Genomic DNA, 13,696 nt, shown 5'->3' on the forward strand with positions numbered 1-13,696 from the left:
AAGATCAACCAGTTTTATTGCACCAAAGTGTGTGCTGTTCTTGATGCTGTCCTTGTAGTGCTTTCTGGGGCGGCCTTAATTCCAGTGTCTTCATGCCAATTCTCCATAGAAAATTTTTCTGGAGAGTTGATGTTCAGGCATTCTAATGATGTGTCCAACCCAGCGCAGTTGGGCTTTTATCAGCATGGCCTCGATGCTTATGGCATTTGACTTTTGCAGAACCTCCAGGTTGGTAATTTTGTTCTGCCAGTAGATCCCCAAAATGGCTCACAGAGACCGCATATGGAAGGCCTTTAGCTGTTTGATATGCCATTTGTATGGTGTCCAGGTCTCACAGCTGTAGAGGAGAGATGTGAGCACAAAAGAATTATAAAGTTTTATTTTTGTTGAGAGGGTTATGTTGTGGGATTTCAGGACTTTGTTACGTAGCTTTCCTAATGACTGACAAGCTTTCTGTATCCTGTTCATGATCTCTTTCTCAAGAGATCCATCATGGGAGATGTTGCTGCCGAGATAGGTAAAACTGTCAACTTACTTTAGTTGGATTCCACTCATGGAGACGCTCGGGGATATGCCCCAGAGCGGTGATGAGATGATTGGTGCAACCCACAGGCTGATTGTGAGGCCAAACCATTTTGATGCTTCAGCAAAGCGAGCTACGATGCACTGGAGATCTCCCTCCGTGCGTGCTAGGAGGGCACAATCATCCGCAAAGAGTGCTTCTCTTAGTCGTAGTTTTGTTCCTTTTATTTTTGTTTTAAGCCTTGTAAGACTGAGCTGTCGTGTCTTTATCTGATGTATATGCCTCTGTTGAGTCCATTTGTAGCATGATGAGAACTTGGGTGAAGAAGAGGTTGAACAGTACAGGGGCAAGGACACAGCCTTGTTTGACTCCATTTGAAACGGGAAAGGAGTCAGTGAGATCTCCATTAAAAAGTACTTGACCTTGCATCCCCTCATGAAATAAATGAATGATCTTTACCAGTTTTGGTGGGCAACCAAGTTTGCTAAGGATCATCCATAATCCTTCTCTATTGACTGTATCAAATGCTTTTGTCAGATCAGTGAAAACACTAAACAGATTCATGTTTTGTTCAATAAATTTTTCTTGTATTTGCCTGATACTGAAAATCATGTCTATGGTGCTACGGCCAGGTCTGAATCTGCACTGAGTCTTGGGTAGATTGGCTTCTGAGACAGCTGAAATCAGTTGGTTCAGGAGGACACGAGCAAAGATTTTTCCAGCAACCAATGAGAGAGATATCCTCCGGTAGTTATGACAGATTATTTTGCTGCCTTTATTTTTAAATAAAGGAATAATTGTGGCATCTTTGAAGTCTTGTGGCATTCCTTTGTTGTCCCAGATGTCAGTAAGGATCTTCTGGAGTGTTGTTACCACGTTTGGAGCTGCAGATTTATATATTTCTGCCAGTATTCCATTTCTGCCCGAGTACTTTCCTGAGCTCATCAAACATATTGCCTTTTCTATTTCTTCAAGTGAGTGTGGTGAGTCAAGGTGGTGCTGAATAGGCTTTTGAGGTATCTGATTAATAGCACTTGTTTCAATTGGGGACGGTCTGTTCAGTAGTTAGCTGAAATGTTCAACCCATCTCTGTTCTATGCCATGTTTGTCTTTGATGACTGTCCTGCCATCAGCCATCATGAGCGAATTGTGCCCACTTTTGAAAGTCCATAGACTAGCTTCAAGGAATCAAAGAACTTTTTTGTTTCCTTTGTTTCTGCATACATTTGAGTGTCTTCTGCTACTTTCTTCCACCATTTATCTTGTATCAAGCGTAGTTGTCTTTGTGCCAACAAAGGTACAAAAGTTTTATTCAAGATGATGAGAGTAACAGGCCAAAGCAAGGATCATGCACTTTCATCAGTGGCCCAAAACATTGTTTGTATGTCTGTAGTTGTTGCTGCTGCTATATAGAGTTCCATAGGAAAACTTAAAAAGAGAGACAGAGACAGAGAGAGAAAGCAGAAGTGGTCCTATGTTGTTGCTAGTCCTCAGATCTAATTCAGGTGGCCCCCTTATGGAGGAAGGATCATCTCTCACAAGGATCATTTTGACAGGTTTCAGAGTAACAGCCGTGTTCGTCTGTCTTTGCAAAAAGAAAAGGAGTACTTATGGCTGGATCTAGCTACATGGTAACTAAAACATGCTAATTAAAATAGGTTATTTGCATGTGTTCATAAATACCCATTTAATCCTGAGAATGTATTCCACAAAAAGGGCATTTTCAGGGGCTTGTTCTATCTGTAAGGCACAGTGTAAAATCGTTAGCATGGATCCAGTCACGTCCTGAGTGAAATGTATTTTTGGAGTATATACAGGAAGGTTTTCATGTGGGCCTGAATCTTCACAATGTAATAAACCAAGTGATGGCCATTTCTAGTGCGCTAGAGAGCAAGTGGGTGGAGGATTTTGTTTCACCTGGATGTAGGAAGATTAGTTGCCTCATTTCTTTGCCCTGTGCCAAGAGGTCCTTCTTGGGATCTAAATTTTGTATTAAATGCCCTGACCAAGCATCCCTTTAATCCCTTGTCTGATATGCCTCCCTCCCAACCCCCTGCTATCTTTAAAGTTGTCATCCTGGTTGCAGTCACTTTTCAAGAATCATTTTGGAGTCCTGTTCCTCTCATGACAGCAAAGTTGTGCTGTGAGTGAGTAGAATCCTTAATACCTAACTAAACACTATTCCACAGGTCACAAGAAACTGTCTTTTCCCCCATCTTTTGCCACACATACAAAACACCCTAACCCCGCTCCCCCACACACAAAATCACCCTTCTGGTCTACTCTGCATATCACGAGACCTGTAAAAATCCACATTGGACATTCTCTGTTGTTCTATACCACTCATAAAATAAAAAAGCTGCCAAGGCTTCCGTTTTTAGATGATAAAATTGGTGTATTTCAGAAGTTTTCAGAGGTAAAAAGCAACTTTCCCCCCCAAAATCTCTCTGCTCATTCAAGTAGATGGAAATCGGAAGGATAATATGCAACATATAAAGAGATGTAGGGTGGCAACCTGGGCATTTGTTGACACCTTCACTAAGTTTTACAAATGAAACATGCATGCCTTATCAGTCCCTGGCGCTGAAGGGAGAGCAGTGCATACTATGTTCGCCCAGTAACGCTTCAAACAATACAGAATACAAAAATCTACTCATTCATCCTTTGTTTTCCTCCCTTGAGACACACTGATTAGACATCCCATTGTACTGGATCTGCAGACTTTCCCATTGAAGAATGGAATAGAATGTGTTAATTTACCCTAGGGTTGCCAACTTTGTGCTGGAACCTCCACTGCCCTGCCTCTTCCCCCTGAGGTCCCTCCCCTTCACCTGGGGCCTTACCCCTATTCTCTCCTCTTCCCCTCTCCCCCTCACTTGCTGCTTTTCCCCTCCCTCCTGCCCAGGTCGGAAGGGACTCATCTGTGGAACCGGGGGTGGGACCTGCAGTTGCCCAACACAGATAGGAGGCAGCCTCGGCTAAGTAGGGGCTGGTGCAGGTGATAACCGGTACCTCCCCCATCTGCAGTAACCAAACTTTGGGTGTCCAGTAAGTAGGTCTGACCGGACACTGTCAGGTCCCCTTTTCAACAGGACTTTCTGGTAGCAAACCGGACACCTGGCCACCCTAATTTACCCCAAAATTTCTTTTCTTCTACCAAGAGAATCTGCAGATCCCTCTCACCCAGCACAAGGATAATAATTCTAAGGGAAGGCTTGAATTCTCACATCTTCCTTTGTTTTCTATTTGGTGCACAATTTGTCTTTCTGCTAGTAGCTGGGGTGAAATTTGAAGTTCTGCAGTAGGAAAAGTGTGTGATAATTTCTGTTTATGTCTGATTACCTGTTAATGCTTAAATGAACTAGCTCCACGGAGCAACTTTGGAAGTATCTCAGGCTGCCTTGTTCTCTGGGAGTGGTGTCACTCCTAGCCTGTCTTGATTGACAGGGCCAGTTCTGTCCCCACAGAGCTGCAAACAGAGGTAAGACCCATTGTAAGTGATCCAAAGATGTTACTTCCAGAAGAAAGAAAACTTTTTAGGTAAGTTAAGAATTCTCCTATTTCAGCTATTTCAGCTTTTCCCCCAGGTTTTCTGCTTCCTCTAGAAAAAACACTGGTAGGGGGATTTAGGATGGGCGGAAACTGAGGGTCTCCTTGCAGCATTTCCTTTAACCCATTTTTATCTGATTGGGTCTCTTGCTCGCCAGTGGAATGGATTCCTCCCCTAAACCCTGCAGCTCTGTGGGGATCTACCGAAAGTAAGGTCTATCAACATGGAGACATCATAGTTTTGTGCTGGCCTGGAGTCCCCCTTTGGCTCCTGCCTGTCTCTACGTTCTTGGTTCCAATATAGCCACACAACAGGCTGTATTACTTTTTTACAGCTAGTCTGTAAGGAGATAGTGGAGCTGGAGGTGGAAAACAAGTTGAATGTCCATCCCCTCCCCTTATCTCATCTCAGCTTTCTAGTTCCTAATCCCTGCACCACACAAATCCTGACCCCCCAAAGAGTCTTCGCAAGACCCCAAGAAAGGAGTTATGTGCATGGATCTTGCGGGAATAATATGGACCTTGGTACCCTGCTACCAAGGATTCACTGCGAAAGTATGAAGCATGTTGAAACCTCTCCTCGGAGACTGACCATTGTTTCTTCAGTTATGTCAGTGCTACTGGGCAAATGAGTGGGTGTTCTGAGACTGGCTGTCCCGGATCCAGCTCTTCTGCCTGACAGTGCGTGTGGCTGCCCACTAAGTCATCAGGCTTGCTCCAGCAAGGTACTTTAAATAGTTATTTGAAAGGGAAAGCATTGCTAGGTGCTTGCATTTTGCTTCGTGTTGGCTTTTTACATTTAAAAAAATGTGTACAGATAAATTTGGAGTTAATGGGATCTGAGTAAACGTTGATTTACATATGGGAGTAATCGGAGATGCCTGTGGACAAACTAATTTGAAAGTTCACATCTTCTGAAGGTCAACTAGCATCACACATTTGTGCAGATAATTTAGATAATTAAACAGTATTATCAAGTGGTGACACAGACTGAATTATGAGTGGTATGGACATCAAGCAAACTCACAGATTGGGATGCTTCACTTCTCTCAGGCTATTTCATCTTCCGTCCAAAGTATAATCTCTAATTTCAAAGGTGCAGACACGTGCTATTGATATAAAGCTACAAGAAAAGGAGTACTTGTGGCACCTTAGAGACTAACCAATTTATTTGAGCATAAGCTTTCGTGAGCTACAGCTCACTTCATCGGATGCATACTGTGGAAAGTGTAGAAGATCTTTTTATATACACACAAAGCATGAAAAAAATACCTCCTACCACCCCACTCTCCTGCTGGTAATAGCTTATCTAAAGTGATCACTCTCCTTACAATGTGTATGATAATCAAGTTGGGCCATTTCCAGCACAAATCCAGGTTTTCTCACCCCCTCCCCACCCCACCCCACACACAAACCCACTCTCCTGCTGGTAAATAGGGTAACAGGGGACACCATCACAGGGTCTAATCACATCAGCCACACTATCAGAGGCTCGTTCACCTGCACATCCACCAATGTGATATATGCCATCATGTGCCAGCAATGCCCCTCTGCCATGTACATTGGTCAAGCTGGACAGTCTCTACGTAAAAGAATAAATGGACACAAATCAGATGTCAAGAATTAGCACATTCATAAACCAGTCGGAGAACACTTCAATCTCTCTGGTCACGTGATTACAGACATGAAAGTTGCTATATTACAACAAAAAGCTTCAAATCCAGACTCCAGCGAGAAACTGTTGAATTGGAATTCATTTGCAAATTGGATACAATTAACTTAGGCTTGAATAGAGACTGGGAGAGGCTAAGTCATTATGCAAGGTAACCTATTTCCCCTTGTTTTTCCTACCCCCCCCACCCCAGACGTTCTTGTTAAACCCTGGATTTGTGCTGGAAATAGCTCACCTTGATTATCATACACATTGTAAGGAGAGTGATCACTTTAGATAAACTATTACCAGCAGGAGAGTGGGTTGAAGTGAAGCTCCGATGAAGTGAGCTGTAGCTCACGAAAGCTTATGCTTAAATAAATTGGTTAGTCTCTAAAGTACCACAAGTACTCCTTTTCTTTTTGCGAATACAGACTAACATGGCTGTTACTCTGAAACCTGATATAAAGCTAGCAACTCTTTGCTGGTTTATCTTTTTATAATGCTGTAAAGGCTGTTACATTTTCGTATGATGATCATTTATATTATTATCTTTATAATAATTTTAAGTTGTACTACTGTAACATTATATTGTTACAAACTGTTACGATATTCTGTAGATCTTACTTCTACTAATGAACATTATATATTTTCTGGGCCAAATTCTGCTCTCAGCAACACTAACATAAATGCACAGTAACTTCATTGACAGCAATGCAGTTTTCTGGGTCAAACCACTCTCCTCTGTGGATGGTTTCTCTGGCGGTGAATGCACCTCCCCCTCTCCAACCCGTCCTAGTTGTTCTGCCCAGAGATTTATGCCTGAGAATTGTGGAAAGGACCAACGGTGGGGCTGCGATTAACATGTATCTTTTATGTTCAGGTTTTTAGACTGTAACTATCGTGGTTTGTCTCCCCATCCTCAGCTGCCAATGATAAATATCTAAAATGTTGTCGGAACCTGAGACTGCATTCATTTTTGCATTCCCCTCTCCACACTGTGGAAAACTCCCTTTAAGACTTTGTTTTCTCTACAGAGTTTTGTCGACAGAAGTAATCTTTCGTAAACAAAATAAGGTAAGTGTACACCCACAGTGTTCCTTCCGCCGATAAAACTCTCCTGCTTTGCCGACCAAAATAAAACCACCTCAACGCGAGGCGTAGAGCTTTTTGTGGCAAAGTTATATTGACAAATTGTCAGTATAGGCACTGCGCTTGGTTATGCTGATGTAAATAGCCTCCAGGAGGCATCCCACAATGCCCATCCTGACCATTTATGGTCAGCAGTTTGAACTCTGCTGCCCTGCAGCCAGATACACCGGCATCTGCCCCTTCCCCTTTAAAGGTGTGGGAATTTTTGACGTTCCACTTCCTGTTTGCTCGAGCTCCTATCACATCTTCCCAGCGAACTATGGTGACTCCGTAGCGAACGCTCCCTGCTTGGAGCACATCTGAGTTGGTGGATCTGCTGGCTCTGTGGGCAGAGGAGGCTGCTCAGTCCCAGCTTCACTCCCGCTGTAGGAGCTTCGATACCTACAGTCTGATTTCTTGTGGCATGTTGCATAAGGGGTATGAATGTGACACGCATCAGTACCGTGCAAAGATTAAAGGTGCTGAGGCAGGCATACCAGAAGATAAGGGAGTCATTTCATCACTCTGGCATTGCACTGAAAACCTGCCGCTTCTGTAAAAAGCTGGATGCCATACTCAGCAGAGTTGCTGTGCAGTATTCCTGATGTAGAGCTCCAAAGCATTTTACCGTTTGTGGATCACAAATAACGAGTATATCGGTGGTGTGCATTTGATACATTTATTATATTTATATACTACTGAAATTGCATGGAAGCAATGCGAGCATGATGCTTTTCGTATTTTTCTGTTAATATGTTAATACCATGTTACTACTGGTTTTTTAAAATACGGTTTTAAATCTCTGTTGGTCTGACACTTGTGCACACTGTAGAGCTAAGTATATTCCACACCATTTTTTGGTACTAATTGTGTTGTATTGAAATTTGAATTAGACATGTAAATGATCTGTACACTAGCAAAAGACCATCTTGGTCCACTTGGAATATTTTCTGAATTCACTGCTATTTGCCCATTCGGTTTAGTTTAAAAAGTAAACCTGAAAAATACCAGTACATATTTATTGGAGGAAGTAATATTAATACTTTGAGCTAAGAAGATATAAGGTGTTATGTAAAGAAGGATTTACAAAAATGAAGTGCCACAACACCCTGTGAACAAATTAGGTAGTATTACAACATTTTACATTTGGAAAAACTGATGCAGGTAGAATTTAAATGATTTGCCTACATTCACACAGCCATGACGGGTAGAGGCAGCCAGGGATACAGCCTAGAACTTCTCATAAATCCCATGTTTAACCATTCGACGCACTTCCCTTAAAATTTGTTTTGTTTTGCCAACGGAGACTGTGCAGTTAGTACTTCTTCCAAACTTTTACTTATGCAATCTTCATACACTGCACACACATTATATTGATATTTTGAACATGATAGTTAAAAGGTCTCTACTAAGGGACACATCTTGACCCCTGGATACACAGCAGTAGGAGGCCCCTAATTCTCCATAACAGCTTACCCCCTCCGAAGGATATCTAGGCTGCTACGTAAGATGAATGTGGCATCATGCCAGAGGAGAATTTTATGGCAGGATTTGAAGAAGGGCAAAGTGATAGCTTTGCAGAAGTAGCAGTATAGGAGAGAATGTGAAAATGTTGAAAAATTTTACAAATGAGCAGTCAAGACTGGCAGCATTTTGGGTGCAAAGGGGGCAGATGTCAATGTCTCTCTACAAATGAGATGATAGAAGTGTGTGGATAGGCCATAAAAAACCTTTGAAAGCAAATACAAGTAGCTTTGTGTTTGATTCATTGGAGTGCGGGGAGCCAAAGTAGGGATGGAAAAGGGATGTGTGAGAGACAAGGTTGAGGTGATGAGCCAAGATAAAGTCTTTGCAGCAGCATTATGTGTAGATGTAAATGGGGCAATATGGGTTTTTTCAAGGCCAGAGAGGAGAACTTTGCAGTGGTCAACATGTAGGGTGATGAGGGCATGGATGAGAGTTCATTATCATGATATCTGAGCTCCCCCTGCAATAAGTTGCACAATAATATTTCACATATGCTCTTTGCAGATAGATGAGTTCTCAGTCATCTTGCTCTAGAAATAAAAAGCATCATTGCCTGGATTTCTTCCAGTCATTTTTCAGGGTTCTCATTATACATGAGAGATTCTATAAATAGGTCACTAGATAGAATTGCATTCTCTGCTTAGTCATTTGGTTACAGTTAGTATTCTGCCTAGAAAGAAAATGCTGAATTTGGTCTCCATTCCCCTTTTCTATTTATATGGTTACTTTCCACAAATAGAACTGTGTATGTGATTTATTATCCCATTTTCTGTGGTGTTCAGGTTTTTATTAAGTACAACAGATGTGCATCTGGAAGGTTAACTGATATTGTAAACTGGACAAAAGCTTTATTGTAGAAAGGTAATTCTCTGTGTTCCTAATTTTGCAACATTACACAGTTTCTTTTAGACTTACTCTGTAAATAATTTAGCTGAATTAATCAGTCTGCAGTTATTAACTACCAACCAACTTTGCTATAGTCAATACTTTTTTGAGGGGTTAACTTTTTGAGAGAACTTAAATTATGAGAACAAATGAAGTCATGCATATGCATGCACAAATGCAACTTTACCATTATAACTTTTGAAATATACTACTAAGTGTATATATATATATAACATCATGTATAAGTAGGAGCATTGCCAGCTCATCAAGGGATGTGATCATTCCCCTCTATTTGGCATTGGTGAGGCCTCATCTGGAGTACTGTGTCCAGTTTTGGGCCCCACACTTGGCATTGGTGAGGCCTCATCTGGAGTACTGTATCCAGTTTTGGGCCCCACACTACAAGACGGATATGGAAAAATTGGAAAGAGTCCAGCGGAGGGCAACAAAAATGATTAGGGGGCTGGAGCACATGACTTATGAGGAGAGGCTGAGGGAACTGGGATTATTTAGTCTGCAGAAGAGAAGAATGGAGGGGGAATTTAATAGTGTCTTTCAACTACCTGAAAGGGGGTGCCAAAGAGGATGGATCTAGGCTGTTCTCAGTGGTGGCAGATGACAGAGCAAGGAGTAATGGTCTCAAGTTGCAGTGGGGGAGGTCTAGGTTGGATATTAGGAAAAACTTTTTCACTAGGAGGGTGGTGAAGCACTGGAAAGGGTTACCTAGGGAGGTGGTGGAGTCTCCTTCTTTAGAGGTTTTTAAGGTCAGGCTTGACAAAGCCCAGGCTGGAATGATTTAGTTGGGGATTGGTCCTGCTTTGAGCAGGGGTTGGACTAGGTGACCTCCTGAGGTCCCTTCCAACCCTGATATTCTATGATTCTAAGTTTTGTACAGAGAATTATTTCCATTTTGTAGTCTTCCATTCATGAAAATATTTTGGCAAGTGTTCTGATAATGAAAAAGAAAAAAAAATTATGTACAAGAAAAGAGTTATACCTCAGTTGGGTTGACTCCAGCAGAGCTGCCTTGGTAGTTGTCATCTCAAAATGATTTCAGTAGCAGAACTGGCCAATACAACTGTGTGTGATAGCTTAGTTCTTAGTAGGTGTATTAAGTACCTACTCCCTCTCAACCTCACTTTGCCTGTTTTGGGGATAATTCACAATATATTGATCAAAAAAATAGAATTTTAACATTTGCAGTTTTCCTTTGAAATATTGTTGACAATATTAGCATATCACTGGTCTCATTTTCCTTAACAAAAACATTTTTGTCTTTTCAGCATTTTGTAAAGAGCAATTCAAAAGCATTTTGGCACTAACATATACTTTAGGAGCAACTATCTTACAACTACAGTATTACTGTGTATATTAGGGATCTCAAACTCAAATCACCACTAGGGCCACATGAGGACTAGTACATTGCCCCAAGGGCCACATCACTGACACCTTTTCATATAAAGATATCAAAGCCCCGCCACCTCTGCCCCCATCCCCACTCCACCCATGAGGCCCCGCCCCACCCCGCCTCACCTCTTCCCTGCCTGCACTCCAACCCCTTCCCCAAAGTCTCCACCCCAACTCCGCCCCCTCCCTGCCCCAATTCCAACCCCTTCCCCGCCTCTTCTCCACCTCCTCCCCTGAGCATGTAGCTCCCCACTCCCTTCTGGAAAGTGATAAGCATCGCCAAACAGCTGTTTGGTGGTGGGAAGCGCCTGGAGGTTGCCAGAGAAGCAGGGACACAGCGTGCTGTGGGCAGCGGGTGAGAGGAGTTTGGCAGCCACAGGAAATAACTTGGGTCGGGGGTTGAGGAGCCAGGGAGCTTGGCAGGCCGTAGCAAATAACTCCACGGGCCACATGTTTGAGATCCATAGTGTATATTCTAGTAGAATGCAAAGGTCATTAGATATTTTCTTTTTATATTTTAAAATGATTTTCATGCTTGTAGAAGGGTCTGAGAAACAAGTCTTATTTATCCACAGAAGCTTTACCACATTTCTAGATATTTGCATTTGTTAATTGACTGTATTTTATTTAGTTATATTTTATTCAGAACATAGTAATTGCTAGACTCCTGCCATTGGGGAATATTGCAATAGTTCTTGCACCTTCTTGTAAAAAATGAGTTCTATTAAAGTGTTGATTAGTGAGACATCAGATAGTAAGATTAACTGAATTTATTAAGCTAGATAACTCTAACTAAAGAATATAACAGCCCATTACAGAAAGGGGTGAGGTTTACCACACCAATCTGGACTCCAGTCTGCAAACTCAACTTAACCCAACTTTGGTCATGCTTTTTCAGGTCTTTATGTGTAACTTGTTTACCTTGTATTACAGTTTGTGGTATAACTGCATGACTGGTACCATCCAGTCATTGACATATGTCAACTTGTTGACAGTACAGCTTATATCTTCCATTATGTTCCAAATTTCCATCATAACAACTTTAACCAACTTACAATAGAGCTTAGATAGTGAAAAACAAATCTTTCATATACCTGTGCTGTGAGTAAAATTCCCCTCAACCATTTCCATTTTCTTATACCCTTTCATGTGATTTCAGTTACAACTTAGCATAGCAGAAAACAATTTACATACAATAGGTTGTGAAGGTATATCATACTAATTTTTTTTTTTACTCTATAAAGAGTCTTAACTGGTACATTTCCATCATCTTTCTCTTAGCGTTACTTGCCAAACTTTATGGGAGTCTTGCATGACAATTCTTTTAGCATAGCCTTGGGGAATTCTTGGGCTTTAGGCCTCTGTACTAAAAATCCTCTCAAGCATCTGGTACTGGCCACAGCTGGCGACAGAATACTGGTCTAGATGGAAAACTCTTCTGACCCAGTACAGCAATTGCTGAAGCATGAGAGTTTCTATCTATAAGCATGTGGGACTCACCCCTGCGGCACCTCCTGCTGGTGTCCTGGGAATTAGCTCTAATTCCAGCCTTGGAGCACTCTCTGCAGGCCAGTGTCCTGCTTACACGAGGCCCCCTTGTCCCTCCTGGACCCGGTGCCCCTGGCAGTAACCCTCACTTGCAGGGTCTCCCCACCCAGGGGAACCCCCACCTCCTATCCCCACCTCAGACTTTGGCTACTGCCCAGTCACTATCTAGCCCCCGTTCACTGGGGCTGACTGCAGTATATAAGCCACACATCCAGTTTTGGGCCCCACACTACAAGAAGGATGTGGATAAATTGGAGAGAGTCCAGCGAAGGGCAACAAAAATGATTAGGGGTCTAGAACACATGACTTATGAGGAGAGGCTGAGGGAGCTGGGATTGTTTAGCCTGCGGAAGAGAAGAATGAGGGGGGATTTGATAGCTGCTTTCAACTACCTGAAAGGGGGTTCCAAAGAGGATGGCTCTAGACTGTTCTCAATGGTAGCAGATGACAGAACGAGGAGTAATGGTCTCAAGTTGCAGTGTGGGAGGTTTAGACTGGATATTAGGAAAAACTTTTTCACTAAGAGGGTGGTGAAACACTGGAATGCGTTACCTAGGGAGGTGGTAGAATCTCCTTCCTTAGAGGTTTTTAAGGTCAGGCTTGACAAAGCCCTGGCTGGGATGATTTAACTGGGAATTGGTCCTGCTTCGAGCGGGGGGTTGGACTAGATGACTTTCTGGGGTCCCTTCCAACCCTGATATTCTATGATTCTATGATTCATCGCAGGTAAGGGGGTTTGGACCTGCTGCCTCTGCCTACCCATGGGCTGCCCCTGCAACCCCAGTACCTAACTGGCCTTCAACTAGTCCCAGCCTGGGGGGTTTCCAGGCCGGGGTTCCCTTGGCCTTCCCCCAGCCCTACTCCACTCTAGGCACTTGGTTAGGCTCCCCAGCAGCCAGACCCTTCTCTCTCTACAGGCAGAGAGAATCTGTTTGGACTCCTGGCTCGCAGCCTCTTATAGGGGCCAGCTGGGCCTGATTGGGGCATGGCCCCAGCTGTTGCTGCCTTCCCCAATCAGCCCAGACTTCTTGTCCCAAGCCACAGCCCTCTCCGGGGCTGTTCTAAGCCCCTGCGGACAGGAGCGGGTGTCTACCCCGGTACACTATCCTTTCCAAAACTCTTTAAAAATATATTTAGTCACTGTTATTCCCAAACAAAAACTGAAGGAGTTATGGTTATGAGCAAATATCAGTAACTTAATGATATAAATGTTACAGGAATGTATTTTGAGGATAATTAGATAGCATAACAAATTTAAGAAAATCACACTTAAGGTTAAACTTAAGAGATATGGAAACATGTTAAGGAGAGGAAATGCACAGTTAAGGCATATGTCAATGATAACACTGTCCTGTAGGAACTGCATGTAGTAACTATGCAACTGTGATTCATGCATTCTAGTATTGGTGGGCAGAGATTAGATTAAACTGATATTTAAAGATACATTTGGTTGTTGCTCTCTCTATTTTTTCCTC

At 42.7% G+C, this 13,696-nt stretch overlaps 1 protein-coding gene across 10 annotated transcripts in view; it reads left to right on the forward strand.

Moving 5' to 3' along the window:
* Positions 1 to 13,696, forward strand: part of ADARB1 (adenosine deaminase RNA specific B1) — a 225,200-nt gene that overhangs the window by 133,401 nt on the left and 78,103 nt on the right. The window contains exons 5-7 of one of the 10 annotated variants that reach the window (XM_073306973.2): positions 3,991 to 4,063; positions 4,679 to 4,797; positions 6,761 to 6,800. The exons of the other annotated variants lie outside the window; for them this stretch is intronic. The gene's annotated coding sequence lies outside the window, so the exon portion shown is untranslated. The remainder of the gene's footprint in view (positions 1 to 3,990; positions 4,064 to 4,678; positions 4,798 to 6,760; positions 6,801 to 13,696) is intronic. 10 annotated transcript variants of the gene reach the window in all.

Source organism: Lepidochelys kempii, chromosome 11, assembly GCF_965140285.1.
Source record: "Lepidochelys kempii isolate rLepKem1 chromosome 11, rLepKem1.hap1, whole genome shotgun sequence".
Lineage (NCBI taxonomy): Eukaryota > Metazoa > Chordata > Testudines > Cheloniidae > Lepidochelys > Lepidochelys kempii.